Consider the following 19,946-nt stretch of genomic DNA (forward strand, 5'->3'; position numbering starts at 1 on the left):
CATCTAGCAGATGGAAAGTAGGTGGGGGGAAGGTTGTGGAAAAACCACCAGGACAACTATCCCAAAGATCCTCAGTTACTGTACCAGGTGAGTATCCCACTCTTTTCCTTCAAGGAGTGTCTCTCCAGGTGTGCCACATAAGGTGATTCTGAAGCAATATCTTTTTGAGGATGGTGGGGTTTCAAAGTCTGAGTATGAGCCAAATTTGAGATGGAACATCCGAAGCCTGTGTCTGCTGATGAATGTTGTTCTACTGCATAGCATTTAGTGAATGTACGGACTGATGTCCATGTTGCAACTCTACAGATGTCTTCAACTGGGATGTTGTTGAGGAAGGCCCATGATGTGGAGATAGCTTGAGTAGAACGTGTGCAGACCATTTGAGGAGGAATCTTGTTTAATTCCTAATACAGGGGTATGCACTGTGAATTCCATTTTGAGAACCCGTTTATATACTTATTTGATAACAGTTACCACTCCCCTCTCAGTCTTCTCTTTTCCACACTAAATAAACTCAGTTTTTTCAATCTTTCCTCCTAGGTCATGCTTTCTAGACATTCAATCATTTTTGCTGTCCTCAGGACTTTTCCCAGTTTGTCTACATCCTTCCTAAAACGTGGTGTCCAAAAATGGACACAGGACTCCAGCTGACGCTTTATCAGCATTGATTGACGTGAAATAATTATTTCTCATATCTTGCTTATGACACTCCTGCTGACGCATTTCAGAATGATAGTCTCTTTTGAGGAAGAGCATTACATTGGCTCGTGTTTAGCTTGCGATCCACCCTAATCCCCAGAATATGTTTCCAAAATACTCCTTCCTAGGCAGTCATTTCCCATTTTGTATGTGTAAATTTCACTATTCCTGCCTCAGTGGAATACTTTGCATCTGGCCATATTGAATTTCATCCTGTTTGCTTCAGACCATTTCTTCAATTTGTCCAAATCATTTTGAATTTCAACACTATCCTCCAAAAAGGATTTGCAACCCCATCCATGTTGGCTTTGTGTGCAAACTTTGTAAGTGTATTGCAAATATACTGCTCGATTATTCACTTCATTATCTTTTCAGGTATTGAAGTTAAGATGACTAATATGTAATTCTAAGGGTTGTCCTTGTTCTCCTTTTTATAGATTGTACTATATTTGCTCTCTTCCAGTCCTCTGGAATCTCTTCCATAATCCATGTTTTTAAAGAGTATTGATAATGGCTTAGGATATTTTATCAGCCAGTTCCCTGAGCATTCTAGGGTGTAGTTCATCAGGCCCTGGTGACTTGAGGACATCTAACTTGTCTAAATAATTTTTAATGTCTTCTCTCCCTATTTTAGCCTCTGATCCTACCCTCATCTTCACTGGCATCCAACTGGACATCCAATCACTATTAATTTTTTGGTGAAAATCAAAACAAAAAAAATCATATAGCACTTCTGTCATTTCTACATTTTCTGTTTTTGTATCCTTCTTACTCTGCCCGCCACTGTGGCCTAATGCACCGAGTAATGGGTCTACTCCATCCTTGGTCCTCCTCTTGGTTCTAATGTATTTGTAGAATGCTTTCTTGTTACCCTTTGGGTCAATAGCTAGTTTAAGCGATGCTTCTCAGCCCACTCTTTGTGTGGAGCCCTGGACATGGGTGTATGCCAGACTACTCTTGCAAATTCCATGAAGGCCTCGTTAATTTGGAGTTCTACTTTAGATGGAGTCATAGCCTAAAGTATGTCTGTGAGCTTTAGAGTTAAATAGTGGACCTCCCGCAGAAGACTTTGAAGAGTCTCTGCAAACCCTATGAGAAGAGCAGAACTCAGGATCTCCATATTCAGATGCATAGATGTATATCCCAGCCTGAAATCACAAGCTTGTCTGATATATAAAGGCACAGCAGATAGAGCACTTTGAGGAAGACATAGGATTCCCTGAGGCAGCACAAAGTTCATGAAAATGTTCACTTGGTAATACAGGGGTCATGCCAGGCAAGTTTTGACACTTTGAGCTTAATTGATGCAGTAAGGAAAAACTAGTAAGGGAATACCCGAACCCATCCCTGATTAACTAGCACTACACTTTTTACAGTATTTACAGATTTAACTAAGGCAAATACAGAAAAGTAGAAAAGTAACAGACAAGAGATTCCACCCTCTACCAGTGATGTAAAAAGAAGTGGCGTTCAGAAATGATCTTTATGCTTTCACAGAGTGGCACAAGGAGGCACATCTTCAGATGATATGGAACAACTACTGAAGTATTTCTGCTCCTGAGTGCACGGAGCCTATGCATACCTATAGTGAATACCCCACAAGGATCAGCACTTGGAGAACTGACAGTTTCCTTTCCTTTAGGCAGGAGTAACTCTGTCAAACAGTGAAGGCCAGAACTTTGACCATGTGATTACAAAAAATATTGCAATACTCCAAAAATTCTTGTTTTAGATGAGATCACTTCTATTAGTTGTTACTAATTGCAGCGAGTGGAGAACAAGGGGCACCTAGAAGTCTTAATGACCTATCACAAACAGGTGGGTTAAATATCTCAAGTATTTTCATTAACATCATGGTAGAGGGAAGATGAGTAAGATTGTATCTGGGCTGGTAAATTTTCCAGCACATTTTGCAAGTCTGTTAGAACCTTCAATGAACTTGAACTTAAATTAAAATCTAAAAGAAATAAAGGATGAATGAAATTCACTATCTTTTTTCCTAGAAGAGAGCTCATTATTTTTATGTCATCTGTCCATGTGCAGAGATTTGTAAAAGTAAATTGATTTTTAAGACTTTGGAAGTGATATTGCAAATGTACAAATGCCTTTTTTTTGGGGGGGGGTCAGGGGGGATTTAAAAAGTAGTCCTGCTTCTACTGATGTATATGGTGTTTTTCTCTTGGCTTCAATGACCATGATCAAATTCTAAATTACAGTTGCAATTAGCAGTAGACGGATTCTTGAAAGTGCAGGACTGTGTTGGCCTGACTGTGTTTCATCTCATCTGGTTCTTAAATAGGAAAAGAAAAATGGTTTACTCTGTACTTCAACTGGGGATCACGAATGTAAACAAGATACATATTTTATATATCAGACTGTTCCTGCCAAGCCTCAAATATGAATGCTACTGACAGAAGAAGCAGATTTCCCGTTAGTTTAATAGGTTTCTGCTTTTGGTGACAGTAGTCAATAGTGCAATTTCTTGCTGGAACACATTCCTCACAGGTAAGAATAATCCCTCATTAACAGTTACTTCAAGACCTTTGTTATTGAAGTCACTGCATATATTTATATATAAAATATGAATAAATAGCTAGATTGAAAGAGGTACTTATACTGCATCACAACAGTTACATAAACATGCTATCACCTGTTTTAATTCTCTAACAAAAATAACATAAAGGTTAGAAAGCTTCAAAATTAAACACCTCACTGCAAATTTATTGCAACTATGTTGCCAATATACTATATTTTAAAAGCCCATATTTAATATATTTAAGTAGCAATTAGGACTGTCATTTAATCGCAGCAAATGTCTGCAATTAACTGAAAGCAAAATTAATGGGTTAATCACAGACCTGTAGCAGCGATAAGAGGCATTGTCAACATGGACTGAGACTTCAGCTCACTGCTCCCTAGGCAGCATGAGGAGAGGGGAAAGTAATTGTTACCAGCCCCTACCTGCCATTTCCTGGGCATAGGCAGAGAGGAAGCCCCACAACCCGAGCCCCAAGAGGGATCAGAACCCTGAGGGGGGGCCAAAGCCTGGAGCCCCAAAGTAGGGAGCCTCCAGCCCTCACTCTATATCTGCAAATATAGAACCCGCCAAAATTAAATAAATGCTATTCTAATATTGTTTAAACAGTGGAATTAAAATGGTTATTAATCAAGATTAATTTTTGTAATTGCTTGATAGCCCTTGTAATAACACAAAAGCAATGTACAAGGAGACAAAGGTAACTTTGCTGAAGAAACTTTTTTTTCTGTTTCATTACTCTTGTGCATTTCAATTCTTAATTTTCACGTTACTTAGCATAAGGATGTGAAGATGATTTGCAATACTCCCAGGAAACCCACATCACAAATCACCATCTAGCAGCATCTGTAAGTGGAGGTTACTTACTGGAACAGGAGGTTCTTTGAGATGTATGGTCATTCTCTATATTCCACAAATGGGTACATGTGTGCCATACGCTCAAGTCCAGAAATTCTTCAAAGCAGTGTCCAATGACACACATGTGCACAGCAGATGGGCTCCTGAACTAATTATCTATGACATAAAAGGGAGCATGGGTGAACATCTCTCATGTTCCTCTTCTCACTGCACATTCAACAAAATCAGAAGCCATTGGAATGGAGAGCAGGTAGTGTAACAGACATCCTGAAGAACCTCTAGGTACAGTTAGTAACTTCCACTACTTCATGTGATGGTCCCTATGTGTATTCCACACATGGATGATTGGCAGGCACTGTCCAGGCTGGCAGCAAATGCAAGGAAGCTAAAAGCAAAAATCTTTACAATTCTAACAATCCTACCATCCACAGCTGAGGCATGAACTAGTGCATAGTTCAGGGGTCAGCAACCTTTCCAAGGCGTAGTGCTGAAATTTGACCTTTTGACCTCTATACACTGTCCAAGTGCTGTTGATATATTTTAAAGTCAGTAATAGTCCTACTTACAATAGCTTCATTAATAATAATTAAGATGCAGAGCTTCACTGTTTAGATAGTGGCTGGTAGCATTAGCTTGTCTTTTGTTAATCTACAGGGGGCATGGCTTTGGGCAAGCTCCTGACTCAATGGGGAAAGGAGGGGTGAGGCTGAGCTCCTGCCTTGCACACCAATGAAAATCAGCTTGCATGCCACTCTTGGAACACATCTCAGTGGTTGCCCCCGCATAGTGAACTGTAAATGTATGCATTGAAGTCCATATGGACACTCTACCAGTGTCCTGAAGCAGAACATCTGAAAAAAATGCCATGAATGAGCTTATACTTAGGTGGAGTAAACTGCCATGCCCCCAAAGGAAGGAATATTTGCTATCTTGCAGCACTCTAACATGAATGCCAAGAACCACTTAGAAATCCTCTGGAAGGATATGGCTGGCCCAAGTGATATCTCTGCTAAAGATAAAAAGCCTTGGTGATTTCCTAAAGGGCTTGGCTCCTTGCAGCTATAATGTCAGGCCACGTTGGATACTGAGGGAATGAAGTCTCATCTTCACAGGAAGCATGGGGTTTTAGGAAAAAAAAAAAAAAAGTTAAGTGTCTTGAAGTGTTTCCCTTCAACTATGCCCCAAGTTACTTTTTCAAGATTTATAATGGATGTCAGAAGCACTGTATGAGAGTCCATCAGGCTGGCAACGAGCTCACTGAGACAACAGATACTACAAATGCCACTTTCATGAACATGTGGGCCATGATAAAAGTCACCATGGGTTCAAAACATGAACTAGTGAGGCTGGACAGGGCAAGGATAAAGGTCCCATTGAGCTATATGTTTATGTACTAGTGGGCGGTCCTGATCAGGCCTTTCATTAATCACAGTGAAGCTCTGTGAGTAAAAACGAAGCCACCATCCACAAGGAGGAAGGCACTAATTGTTCCTACATGCACTCTTAGGCCGTGTCTACACATGCCCCAAACTTTGAAATGGCCACGCAAATGGTCATTTCGAAGTTTACTAATGAAGCGTGGAAATGCATATTCAGCGCTTCATTAGCATGCGGGCGGCAGCGGCACATCGAAATTGACGCTCCTTGCCGCCCCGCGGCACGTCCAGACGGGGCTCCTTTTCGAAAGGACCCCGCCTACTTCGAAGTCCCCTTATTCCCATCAGCTCATGGGAATAAGGGGACTTCGAAGTAGGCGGCGTCCTTTTGAAAAGGAGCCCCGTCCAGACGCGCTGCGTGGCAGCAAGGAGCGTCAATTTCAAAGCGCCGCTGCCGCCCGCATGCTAATGAAGCGCTGAATATGCATTTCCACGCTTCATTAGTAAACTTCGAAATGGCCATTTGCGTGGCCATTTCAAAGTTTGGGGCACGTGTAGACGTAGCCTTAGTGAACTAACAGAAAGACTGAAGTCTTCAAGGACAGAAAATAGTCCAGAAAACCAGGATGTTGATGAAGTCATGCCTAGGCTGAAGAGAGACTCCTCTTGTCCTAATAGACTCTATTCTGATTAAGAACCTGAACAAGAATTGAACATGAGTGTTATATTTCAAACATCCAAAACCCAGGAAGTGACCTGTACTTAGCCCAGCTCAGTTCTCCTCAATCCCAGGTTACGAGATATGGAAATAAGGTGGACAGGCAGATAGTATTAGAAGCTCCATGAATCAGAATTGTCTGGGCTAGTGAGATCCTGGGCGAATGATGCTGGCTTTGTCACAGTGTGTTTCTCCTATAAGCTGCAGAAGCAGCGGAATGGGACGAAAGGCATATTTACCACCATTCATCCAAAACGTCAGCAGAGCACCACCTTGGGAGTTGCAACCCATGACTTCCCTGGACCAATATAGAGGGAGCTCTCTGTGCATTTGAGACATGGAGATCCCATAACTCCACGGCATAAATATTTCACTTAGGACAATGTCATGAACCTCCTACTTGTGGTCTCTCAAGAAGCTTCCGTTTCATTTGTCTAACAGGGTGTTGTTAGTACCTCAAAGGTGCACTGCCTGTATTGTAATGAGGTTCCTGACACACTAGTTCCAAAGTCTTTCCACTTCCCAGCAGAGAGGATGAGATTTCACTGCTCTGTTTGTTTATATAAACCACAATGATGATATTATCCAATATTACCTACATATGGAACTTGTGTATAAGCAAAAGGCCTTGTGCACAAGATGTACCTCGCTCATTTCCATTAAGTTTACATGCCGCCTGGTTATTAATAGGGCAGGGGTGCCAGGAGCAATGTAGTTGTCCGGATGAGCACCCCATCCTAGAAGGGAGGTGACTGTTAAAATGTTGGCTCTGAGGGCGGGTGACAGGGCAGAAGGGAACTCCCACCATGACCTTTTCCAGGTTCGATCACTGATGGAGTTGGCAGATCTTTCTTTTTACATATCTTGGACTCTGATCTGTGGGTCCTCATTAGAGCCATTTCCAACATACCAGCCGACTTGGACAAGCTCAGGGAGGAAACACGTTTCTTACGGGCATTCCTCAATCTATCCTTGTATCCATAAGAATGACCTCTACTTTCACAGGGAGACCTTGAAGAAGAGTTGTTTAGGTCTGCATGTCAAGAAATGTTCTTGGAAAGGCACTCATGGTCAGTTAAGGCCAACGTACAGAAGGGAAGTGGTGTCTCCTTGGCCTAGTATAGAGAGGAGCCTCTGCCTTCATGAGATGATTCTGTGGGTGAAACTCCCAGGTTCCTCCAGTTCTGGGCAGGAAGGAAAAACATATATACTGAACTTCACAGAAATATATACCTCAGCCACGCTGTGCAGGCAGTGCTGATATTTGTTACTGATGGAAAAAAAGCTGTAGGCAGGAAACTCGATCCCTGAAAAGCAGGTTATTAGGCACAGCTGTAACTAGAGAAAGAATCTCTCTATACTAGTAACTATGACGCAAAAAACTAAAAATATCAATATGTACCTACACATGTTTATAAGTTATGGAACCAAATAGAGGACAATTCCAACTCAGAACATTTCTGCAGTAAGAAGAAACTGGAGAGGCCTAAACCTTCATTTCCTCTTATATTGGAAGCACCAGGGTAGCTACTGCAGATGCGAAGGCCAGGGCACACTATTCTACTCTAGTATATGGTACGCATGCATACCCACATGTGGAATAAGCAAATGGTCTATTACAGGGAGGAGTGCCTGGAATAGCTCTCTGAGACCCACAATCTACTCTGACTGCACACCAGAAGTTCCTCCTCAAACTGATCTGACAATGGTCTTAATGATATTTAATATGGCCCCTGATACTATGTAAAGCCATGTAATATAAATTGAAATATCCAGACAACAATGTGGATCTTCACCTAACTACCTTGACAGACTAGCTTCTCTGTTCTGGAATTCCTAGGACTGACCTTGACTCTCACTTGGATTCTGACTCCTGATCAACGCCCAGAGCCCCAAAACATTTCCAAGCTATTCTGACTCCAAGATTCAGTTCAGAAATCCTTAACACCTGCCACCAGTCCCACTTACCATCTTACAGGATCCATACACAATGATTTTAAGGAGTCTACTAGACTTGAAAAACTACTGAAATGATGCTTGCAGGATTCCGACCTTAGTTAGCAACATCTAAGTTTAGTCAGTTTTTTTAACATTGTTCCTGTCTGCAAAACTGCACAGGATTTGGTTTCAAACATCAACACATCTTTGTTTATCAATGCTAATCCTTAATAAAAGTATATTGTACACTGTAAATCGTTACTTATCTAGCATCAGGCAAGCTATATTCGTCTTCAAAAAGTACTTACCAGTTCTGGAAAACAGATTTTTTCCTTCAGCTGACTAGCCCCCCCCCTACAACAAAACAAAAATAAGAGAGTCATTAGATAACATTTAATTAGCGCTTGAGACAAATGTGCAAATGATTTATTTAAAAAAAAAAAAAGGCTGTGGAGGACAAATACAAAATCCACCTGAGGAGGGAGAGAGGAAGTTTGTTATAGCAAGGGAAAAACTGAGGGATGCTTACAATTCTATTTCTCTGTTATTGTAAAGCAGATTGAAGTGCAAGCACTGAAGTGAGAGTCATTCTTTGCCAATACCGGAATGGAATTTTTTAAAGGGTTGTTTTGTCTAACAGAGGAAAAAACCAACTGATAGTCATTCTTTCTTGAATATCTATACAACACAACAAACTTCGACCCAAGCGTGTTTAGGGGTTCACTCCATACACACCTTGATTACAATGCTTGGCTCCACAACCTTTACTACAATGGTTATAAGCTCATTCTCTTATGTAGGCTCAGCCAACTTTGTCACAGATCCAAAAACACACATTTTACAAATTTACAAGAAAGGGTGTTAATACAAACCTTATCTTAGCTGCTGATCCTACAAGGAGATCAATGATATCCCAGTGAAGAGGTGAGACTCTGAGCCTCTACCCTACAACCAGATGCACTAGTGCAGACTCGTGATCATGTATGCGCCCACCAAAGTCAATAGGTTTCAATGCAAATACAGAACGCAGACTGCACTTGCTACTCTGTTTACAGAGGTGGGAGGCATTTATACAGGAAATGTAATGCTTATTCTTAAGTAGTGAATATGCATATCTCCAGTGTCACAATATTTGGACTATGTTTAGAACTAACTTTTTCCTTAGTATGTCACTTAGGTTTATTTATTTTTTAAAAGTTTTGAGGAAACTTTTAACAATTTCTAAATGTTGATGACTTGGAGGGGTTAGTTTTGTCACTTATTTTTGTGTAAGGTCACACTAAGCAACCTAAACAATGATATTTTAGATAGAAACAATGCAAGGTTTGAAATATCCATATCACTGACAGTTATTTAAAGATCAGCTTTAATTCACAAATTATAGTAGTTTCTCTATCATTCAAGACCCACACTTGCTTGCACTTTTTCCTTTGGCAGCAGCTTTTTCCTAGGCTCTAAAGCCCACACAATGAGGTCATTTAATCACCACAAACACAATATGCCTTTTTTCAGCAACAATGTATTAAGACTGTAACTACACCAGAGTGTTAGAAAAGGCTGGGGCTATGGAAAGCTAAGCAAAGTTTTCACAACATATCCACATTTACAACCTTAGTGTGACAAATTTTCAATTTTTATTTAAGAAAAAAATATTCATTTGTGCCAATTTCAATAAAACATTCATTTTATTTTTCTCTATTTTAAAAAAGAAATCAGCCATTTTTAGATACAGAGCATGACCAAGTGCTGTGATGTTCTCTATAGTGGGACCTGAGTTCCATCAAGTCAAATCCTCATCCTGAGAACCAAGGACTCACAGGACTGTGAATCACAAACTCCAGAGTTCTAATTCAGGCTCTGCTCTTTGAACAAGTCACTTAAATATAAGAGTCCTACCAAACTCATGGTCCACTCTGGTCAATTACATGGTCATAGGATTTTTAAAAATGATAAATTTCACAATTTCAGCTACTTAAATCTGAAATTTCACAGTGTTGTAATTATGAGTCCTAACCTGAAAAGGAATTGTGGGACAGAGGGGGGAAGGTCACAAGGTTATTGTGTGGGGATTGTGGTTCTGCTATGATAACATCTGCACTGCTGCTGACAGCAGCACTGACTTCAGAGCTGAGCAACTAGAATGTGACAGCTGCTGGCCAGGAGCCCAGCTTTGAAGGCAGACCCGCCATCACCAGCAGCACACAAGTAAGGATAGCATGGTATGGTATTGCCACCCTTACTTCTAGGCTAAAGCCTGCAGAGCCCGTACCTCTGTCCACAGCCACCGCTCTCTGACCATCCCAGCTCTGAAAGCAGCAGCACAGATGTCAGGGTAGAATGGTATGGTATTGTCACCCTCACTTCTGCATTGCTGCCTTCAGAGCTGGGTATCCCTTCAATAGCTGCCACTCTCTGGCCACCCAGCCCCAAAGGCAGCACAAAAGGGTGGCAACACCATGACTACCCTAAATAACCCTGCAATTTCCCTGAAACTCCCTTTTGGATCAGGACTCTTGTAGTGAGGCAAGGTGGTCTCCCTCTGACCCAGAAGGACTCCCCAGAGTACTCTGGTTGACCAGACCAGAACAAACCTTCCCTGCCCACTGGAAGCAGGAGATGGGAGAAGCATAAATGCTATACCTAAGAGCTCCACTGGGGCCCAGCCACTGAAGGAGCCAGACCCCTTACCCTTAACACTGCCAGGAGGAGGAAGACTGGCCAGGACCATGGGGACCACTGCTAATCACAGTACAGGAGCTGCTACAAGCCATGCTAGCGATTCTGTTCCCTGAAGAGTCAGAGGAGCTTGACCGCAAGCCAGATATGCCCATAGGGGAAAGCAGGAAGTAGCCCAGGGACAGCTGACCCTGATCCAGCTGAGGAGATGGAAGTGAGCTGAGTCAATGTGTTGCATGCGGTCAGGATCCCTGCTGACACAGCAGCAGCTAAGCTGCCACTTTTAGGGCCCTGAGCTGAGACAAAGTGGAGCAGGTGAGCCTGTGTCCTCCCTGACACCCTAATCCATGGGTGACAGTCTCCCCGTTTCTGGGAAAAACACCTAAACTTGTCAGCTCTCTGCCTGAGCCAGCAGACCTGACAATTCTCTGAACTGTTTGTTGCCCCAACCTGAGCAAGGGCCTGAGCATACTAACTGCTGGCTCAGCCTGAGCAGGGACCCGAGCACTAGGACTACTTGTTCCCTACCCTGCACCAGGGTCTAGGCATATTCACTGCTTGTTAGGTCTAAGCACAGGCCTGAGACCCTGCTCTACTTGTCACTCCGCCCTGAAGCAGGGCCAGGACTGGACTATCAACCTGCTCTGCTTGCTTACCTTGAGGCAGGTGTGCCTCCCTCAGACCTTGGACAGGATCAAAGCGCCAGCCCAATCCAGTACTACCCCCAACATGAGAAACACTGAGCTTCCCTGTGAAGTCTATAGTATAGGATAAAAGCATACTAAAGACCAGATTTTACAGTCTGTAACATGAGAATTTGATAGGGCCCTAAATATGACCTGAACAGGTAGAAAGACAAGCGTGTATCCTCTTTGCTTCTTCACATTATGGGTGCGTCTACACTAGCCGGCTACTTTGAAGCAGCTGGCACAGCGTTGAAATCAATGTTAGGCAGCGAGATGTCAAAATCGTTATTCCAATTCGGAGATGGGAACGTCGAAAGTCAAAGTAGGACGTGTGTAGATAACACATGTCCTGCTACTTCAAGATAACAGGGTCCTCCATGGCGGCAATCAGCTGACAGGTTGAGACGTGCTGTCCAGCCCCTGCAGGGCTCTATGATCACTGCGTGCAGCAGTCCTTAAAACACCACACACCTGGATTTCCTGCTGCAAGAAGCTGAGAGCGTGCAGGCAGCAGCACACGCACATCCTAGCCCTGCATGCCCTCTACGGACCCCAGCCCGAACACCCAGTGCCATGGCATCTAGCCAGTCCCCAGAGTGCTCCCAGGGCTCCCCCACTGAGGGGACGCAGGGCCCCCTGGCAGCTACACGGGGGGCCAAAAAGCGGTGGGGCCCCTCCTGGTCAGAGGCCGAGCTCCGAGACCTGCTGGGGCTCTGAGGTGAGGAGGAGGTGCTCCATGTGATGGGGAGCAAGTGACGGAACGCAGAAGTGTTCGTCCGACGGGCTGAGGGCCTGGCTGCCCTGGGTCACCCTGCCTGCACTCCGGATCATGTGTGCAGTAAAGTGAAAGAGTGGTGGCAGGTTACGCCCAGGCCCAGGACCTGGCCAGCCAGTCTGGGGCCACCCCCGCCGCTTGCCCCTATTTCAGGGAGCTCAGGGCCCTCCTGGGCCCCTGGGACACCTCCTCCCACCAGGCCACACTGGACAGCACAGCTGAGGAGTCCAAGCAGGCCTTGGAGCTGGAGTCTGGCCCAGAAGCCAGCCCCGCACTCCGGGGCCCAACCAAGGAGGCACCCCTCGGGACAGCAGAGGTGTCCAGAAGCGAGAAGGGGGGGGCTCCTCAAAGACCTCTCCTCCCGGAGCACCAGCCGAGCATCTGCCCACCAGGGTTCCCCTGACAGTGGCAGTGGATGGTCAGGTACGTACCCCACATGGCACGCACCTCCGGGCCACAGGGTGGGGGCACCAGACACGACCAGGGGCCCTACACACCCCCAGCGGACCCCGACCCGCAACTGCCCAGCCACAGCACGGTCCCAGGATGGCAGCATGGTCATCAGCACCCGTCAGCACCCACACCCGTGGACAGCACTGTGCTCTAACACCAGGGAAGGGGGGACCATGCAATGGGGCCACCCAACAGGGACACCACACCCACCGACGGAGATGGAAACCCAGCACCCAAGGGAGGATGGAGGGCATGGGCCACGGGCCAGGGCACAGTACTAACAGCCTTCTCCTCCCTCTCTGCAGCTGCGCCATCCGAGGCCCCAGGCAGCCATGCTACCTCCGTGGTCCCCGAGAGCCCGCCGGAGGTCAGGCACCATCAGTGCCTGGGGACATCACGGAGGAGAGCAGGACAGGCATGCCACCGCTGGACCCAGGGGATGGCTCCCATGGGACCCCCAGCTCCTGGCAGCTCTCTGGTGGCAGGCAGCTGAGGAACGGCTCCACTTTAACAGGGAGGAGTCCACCTGGCGCCGAGCAGCATGGCAGGAGTTCATGGGTGTCTTCCAGGACATAGCCGGGTTGCTTCAGGAGTCTGTTGCCCAGCTCCCGCCCCTTGCTGCCCCCCCTTCAGCCCTCCCTGCCACTCCACCCAATGTCCCCCCTGCCGCCCCACCTGCCTCGCCCGCCACGCCGCATGCCGCCCCGCCTGCCAGCCCCCCCAGGATTGGAGTCCATTGGGGCTGAAGACCAGCTGGTGGAGGCATCCCAGCCATACCTACTGGTCCTCCCAGCCCCCAGCTGGCCACGCTGGGGACTGTGAACAAGTGGGGGGCACAAACCATACCCACCAGAGGTCACACCCATCTACCCCAACCACAGATTGATGGGCCACCAGCCGAGCCATCCGCTGGCCCCCCATTTGTATATAGTTGCCCCCCTTGTATATTATTGTCCCCCTCTGTATATTGGTTCCAGTTTTTGTTGTGCACATAAGACAGTTTTACCAGTATTCAATAAGGCACAGTTTTATTTTCCAAAGAACCTGAGACGTGCTTGTTGGGGGGATGGCGTGCAGATGGTGGGGGCAGCGTGCGGGAAGCCCTCTGGGAAGGCCAGGGAGGTGCTCAGGGTTCTCCCTGATCAGAATGGGCCAGCAGGGCCTCGCGGACATGTACCCCCTCGTGGTAGGCCTGGAGACTGGGTGCGGCGGCCGGCTAGGGGAAGCCTGTGCCGGCGTTGACTGCCCACCCCTGGACACAGGCCTCACCCTTGCTGTCCACAATGTTGTGGAACGTGCCCCACATACCCACAACCCAGGGGATGTTCTGGAGGCCAACGTCCAGGCGGGCAAAGAAGCACCGCCACCAGCCCTTCAGGCAGCCGAAGGTCCTCTCCACCACCTGGCGGGCGTGGTTCAGTCGTGCATTGTAGCACTCCTGGCTGGGGGTGAGGTGGCTGGTGTACAGGCGCATGAATCAGGGCTGGAAGGGGTAGGCTACGTCCGCCACAAGGCAGAGGGGCACGATGGTGTCCCCCAGAGGGATCTCCCTCTGGGGATGGAGGTCCCTGCCTCCAGCTAGCAGCACAGGCCCGAGTTCCGGAAGACACGGTCGTCATGTGTGCAGCCAGGCCAGCCCACGTACACATCTTGGAAGCAGCCCCAGCTGTCCACCATGACCTGAAGGACCACGGAGTGGTAGCCCCTGCGGTTGATGTATCTTCCCCTGCTGTGGTCCGGGGCACAGATGGGGATGTGGGTCCTGTCTAGGGCCCTGAAGCAGTTTGGGAAGCCCATGGCAGCAAATCCAGTGATGGCTGCATCCAGGTCCCCGATTCGGACAACCCTCTGGAGCAGCATGGCATTGAGCGCACAGACCACCCGTGGGGAGGGGACACAAGTGCCTATGAGGGTGTGCAGGGTACCCCAGGCCACTCCCCCGGGCACCCCCCCCAACACCCCCCATCCTCTCCCTCTCAGGGCACCCCTCTCTCCCCAGCCCCACACCCAAGCCCCCCTCCGTGGCCCCCCGCCCACCCCAGCGGGTGCACGCCCAGACCTCTTTACCTCCATGACAACGGCACCGACCGTGGCCTTTCCCACTCCGAACTGGCGTCCCATGGAGCAGTAGCTGTCCGGAGTGGCCAGCTTCCAGACAGCTATTGCGACCCTCTTCTCCACGGGAAGGGTGCGCTGCATCTGGGTGTCCTGGTGCCTCCGTGCGGGGGTGAGCCACTGGCAGAGGTCCAGGAAGGTCTGCCAGTGCATGCAGAAGTTCCGCAGCCATTGGTTATCGTCCCACTCCCCCATGACCAGCTGCTCCCACCACTCAGAGCTGGTGGGGTAGCTCCAGAAGTGGTGGAGCACCCGGCAGGGGACGAACAAGGGAGCCCGATAGTCAGGAGCATCCCCATCTGCCCCCGGGGAGGGCCCCTCTGCCAGGAACTGCTGGGTGGCCTCCCACGCAGCACCTAGCAGGGTGCTTGGTCCCTGGGTGACAACCTGGAAGACTTCTAGGTGCTGCCGCTGCCGCCGGCTGGAGCTCTGCATCGGTCTGCGAGAGTGTGGCTAGGACTCTGCTGACCTCATGCTGTGCAGGCCAGGTGTGCCTGGGAGGGGCTCTTTAAAGGAGCAGCTTGCCATTGCCCCGGAAGGGCTAATCCAGTCTGTGACCCCATCCGCAGGCTTTCTTGACTCCTTATTTCAACGTGAAGCACTTGTGTGTGTGGATGCTCTGCTTTTCCTTCCGGGGTGGTTTCTTTCGACGTTCCCCATTGCTACTTCAATGCTGAACATCGACAGCACCAGCCCTGGAGGATGTGTGGATGATACACGTCGAAGTAGCCTATTTCGATGTTGTTACTGCGAAATAGACTACTTCGACGTAGTGTCCTAGTGTAGACATAGCCAATGTATTACATTTTAAAAAGCATTAAAAGAATGTTAACATTCTATGAGTCAAGCATTCAAGAGTTATGAAATACCAAAACAAAGACTGCCTGTGCAACCTTAATTCTGCCCTCATGTGCATACAGTTTGGCAAGGTATTTAATTACATGATCACATACTATTTTTCCCAAAGGAACTCTGCCTCATTCAGTGTAGGGACGGCTTGTGCTTAGAGAATGAAGCATCTGTTCAATATTCCTTTTTCCGCTCATCATTTGTATAGCTCCAGGCCTTATTTGCTGCATACTGGCCAAGCCCTTCAGCATGTAAAGAAATATTTATGAGAAAACCAATAAAATGGAAATGAGTACCAAACAAAATCCTGATCTTAAAAAACATTATGATTTTTTCCTCTGCAATAACACTGTGAAGTAGGAGGTTTACCAGCAACAGGGAACTGAGGCACACTGAGATTAAAGCCAAAATTTGCAAAAGCCTCCAATAACACTGAGTGCCTCTGTAATTGGGCACTCAACTTAAGACATGTAGGATGTAATTTTTCAGAGTACATAGTATTTTAAATAGTACTCTATATACAGATATTATTTAAATAATCCTCATTATATGCCTGCGTGAAAGGTACGTATTACTGCCATACTTTACAAATGGGAAAATAAAACTAAAAGGCAATGTAACTTGCTTAAAAGTCACACACTGAATTAGTAGCAGAGCCAGGATAAGATTTGGGACAGATTGACTCCTAATTCTAATACATACAACTATGCAGTTAAAGATGATTATTATCATAATAAATATGCACAAGACAAAAGAATTAAGATTTTTTTATAGGCAAATAATTCTGGCATTTCCTAATTTTGGGGTACTGGACTTTGCAGTCTTAGTATTCTCCTTTACACAGTTGTTTAGCAAGTTATTTCATAGGGATATGCAATTCTATGACCGGCAACTGTAATGGTGATTTTAGACAGCTCATCCCTTGCCCAGTCTAACCAGATTTTTGTGGGTCCAAGCACCTCTGACTCCAGGACTATCTTCCTCTCAAATTTAGACTCTTGCCTCAAAAAAAAAATTATACATACACACACACACGTGCCTGTTCAAAGTGTCAGGCAACCTAAATAAAATGGTCGCTACCATTCTTCCTATGACAATGGTATGAAAAGCCGAGCATTTTGTTTTGTTAGTTTCTTTTTAAAGAAATCCACTTGATAATGTTTTACTTCAGAAATACCAAGTTTTGTCTTTTCTGTTTTGTTCAAGGATTTCCCCTTGGAGAGCCCAGAGATATAAACTGCAAGCACTCTCATCCCTAAACAAGCAAGATCAAGTCTCACAATACTTGATCTTTTTGTGAAAGCCTCAGCTTCTGGAGCCATGTGTTTGTCAGAATCTCCACTTTCATTTTTTAAAAAGTGCCTCATATTTGCAGAAAAACATTAAGTCATTTTCAAAAGCACCCTATAAGATCAAAAACCAAAAGGCAAATTAAACCCCCAAAATGTTTTTTAATATTACAATTTTATGCCAGTATCATTGTTTTGGGACCTGACTCTTGACCGCTTAGCAGTAGTGCCAACTCCATGTGCTCAACAGATGTCTTTAACCTAAAGAATATTTTCCCATTACCTGAGCTGAACAATTGCCAATAAAAAAACCAAATAATAATTTCCCACATTTTAATCTAGTTTTACTTGATCAGTATCAGCAAAACCCACGATCCTATAATTTTCAAGTCTATTACAGGAAAAATAGGGGACACATATTGCTAGTGAAAAAAAAGTAAAATCCCCTAAAGTTTATTTTCCTGAACAAAAAACACCACTCATGCTTTTTTGGCTTTCTTTATATATAAAAAGAACAAAAGGCATGTATATTCCCACCTTTGAAGGTCAGCTGTAACTTCTCTGTCCCAGTTTCTAAAATTAAAATACTTGCTTACCTCTCATAGGCATGGTGTAAAAATTAAGACCCCAGTCCTAAAATCTGTGATTAACTATTAGTGTGAGTAGCTCCCATGCACTTCAATAGGACAACATACATATCTGAAGTTAACCACAGACAAATGTTCGCACAATTGAGGCCTGAATATTTAATATTTGTATAGCACTTTTTAGATAGCACTTTTAATCTTCATACTAAATGTATTCGACAATGAAGTTTTTTGTTACAGAGATCAGATACTTATTGTATGCTTTACGACAGGCGTGGCCAACCAGTTAGAGCCAAAGAGCCAAAATAGCTGTGGATAGAGCTATATTTATATCTACAACATATCTATGTCTATAGAAATAGATATTATATATCTATCTATAGAGATCTATAAAAATAACTATATAATATGTGGCTCAACGCCCTCCCCCTCCCCCAGAGCCAGGCACCTCCAGTCCCCTGACCTAATCTAACGCATGAAATTCACTGGAGCTGCCACCGCCACCGCTGCTACATGTTTCTCCCTTCAAGCAGGGGGCACACGCACATAGTGGTAGTAAGTATTCCCAGCGTGTGGCTCAGAGCAGGAGCCACATCACTTTGCTCAAAGAGCTGCATGGGGCTTGACAGCAGGTGGCCACCCCTGCTTTAAGCTATAAAATGCAAATTTATTTTATTGTAATCAAAAACCCTGTGATTAGAAGGAAGGGTAAGAATATGAAGAAAGTCATATTTAGCCCAGTATTTTCTATCTCAGATATTTTTTCAGTCTCTAGAAACAGGATGTTTCCAGACAGGATTTGGAAATCATATTGATCGAGGCTTTGATTATACATGATGATTTAGTGCTCTACCTACACTACAGAAAAACTGCGCTAAACATAATCAAGCCCTAACTTGTGTTTGACAGTAGAGCTAACACAATTCAGTGAATGCAGCAACATTTTCCCCGGCACCATAGTGCTTTAATAGTGTAGGCCTGTCCAACCACCTCAATACACAACTATGTGTTAAGTCAGTATACTTGGGAAAATTCTGGGTAGACACCCCCAAATGCCTCAACTATTCCTGACAAAATAAGAGGACCATGCATGGTATAGTGCACTTTGTAAAGCCTTCATGCACAGACTTGACAGGAGGGACTGACTAACAGAGTTACACATATTCTATAAAGCCATCCCATTAATACAGCAAAATAATTTTGTTAGAAACCAATTAGAGTCTTGTTAATAACAGCACTGAAACAAGGTGTAAGTACACAGCTAGGAAATACCTACGAACCATGGTGTTTATGAACTCAGGCGTAAACTGACTAAAAATTAGACAGGCCCTCTAGCATCGGTCTCAGAAAAAATGTCTTGTCCATAACAATCAGGAAAACTGTAATAAAACTATGAAACCACCAGTCCTGATGGTTCTTCCTCTGAGACATGCCCAAGATCTGTCCATTTCCATTCACCATAGCCATCTCCTTCATTCATTCCCCCATTACAGCCTTGTTTGATAACTGTAACATATTCCTGTCTGAATGGATGGTAGTGTGGATGGGACACCACCCCTTCAGTCCTGTATAAAATCTTCCTTGACCAGTATAATGTGGAACAGCAACAAAGAGGGAGCCATGTTCGTCTATCTACTATCAAAACGAAAAACCAGTCAAGTACCACTTTAAAGCTCTTTTGCATACTTGGCTTAATCTAATTCTTGACTTCCCCTCCCCCCCACCACCCCTCCACTCTCTGATTTGCTCACCTTGATAATTTTTTTTCTGATTTGTCAACCTTGATTACTGTTTTTGGTTCTCTATGCCTTAAATATTGAGTCTGTTCTGGTATGGCTATGGTCTGAAGAAGTGGGTCTGTCCCACGAAAGCTCACCTAATAAATTATTTTGTTAGTCTTTAAAGTGCTACTTGACTGCTTCTTTGTTTTGACAGTATAATGTTGTTACTGAATCCTTCTAATGACTTCCCATATGATATATTACATCAAGTTTAGGTTTCTCGTCACCTCCTTAAAAACAACACATAACTGTACCTATCATTCCTTATCAATCTCCAAGTTCCCCACTCCACACTCTGAATCTTATCTGTTCCTTAGTCAGATTTTCACTCATCCACCCGTATACCTTATTTTATGCAGCCCCGATGCACACTGCACCCTCCCGAGTCCCACAGCTTGCTCATATTCAAGAACGTCTTAAAGACACGCTTCTACTGCACCTGTAGTGAATCTTATTTCCAGCGAAAGCTAATAATGACCAATAAATTTATGTAGAGGAAGCCCCTACATTTAACAGTGGAAAATGTTATTGGATATTCCCCTGAGCTGTCCTCACATTACCACCTACTCAGAGGAGCAGCTATCCTTCTTACATAGAAAGCACATAACAT

At 45.2% G+C, this 19,946-nt stretch overlaps 1 protein-coding gene across 8 annotated transcripts in view; it reads right to left on the bottom strand.

The window, feature by feature from the left end:
* Window positions 1-19,946, bottom strand: part of PHF21A (PHD finger protein 21A) — a 269,156-nt gene that overhangs the window by 184,571 nt on the left and 64,639 nt on the right. For 7 of the 8 annotated variants that reach the window (XM_074997568.1, XM_074997563.1, XM_074997565.1 and 4 more), the window contains exon 2: window positions 8,434-8,479. The exons of the other annotated variant lie outside the window; for it this stretch is intronic. The gene's annotated coding sequence lies outside the window, so the exon portion shown is untranslated. The remainder of the gene's footprint in view (window positions 1-8,433; window positions 8,480-19,946) is intronic. 8 annotated transcript variants of the gene reach the window in all.

Source organism: Carettochelys insculpta, chromosome 6 (genome assembly GCF_033958435.1).
Source record: "Carettochelys insculpta isolate YL-2023 chromosome 6, ASM3395843v1, whole genome shotgun sequence".
Classification (NCBI taxonomy): Eukaryota; Metazoa; Chordata; order Testudines; family Carettochelyidae; genus Carettochelys; species Carettochelys insculpta.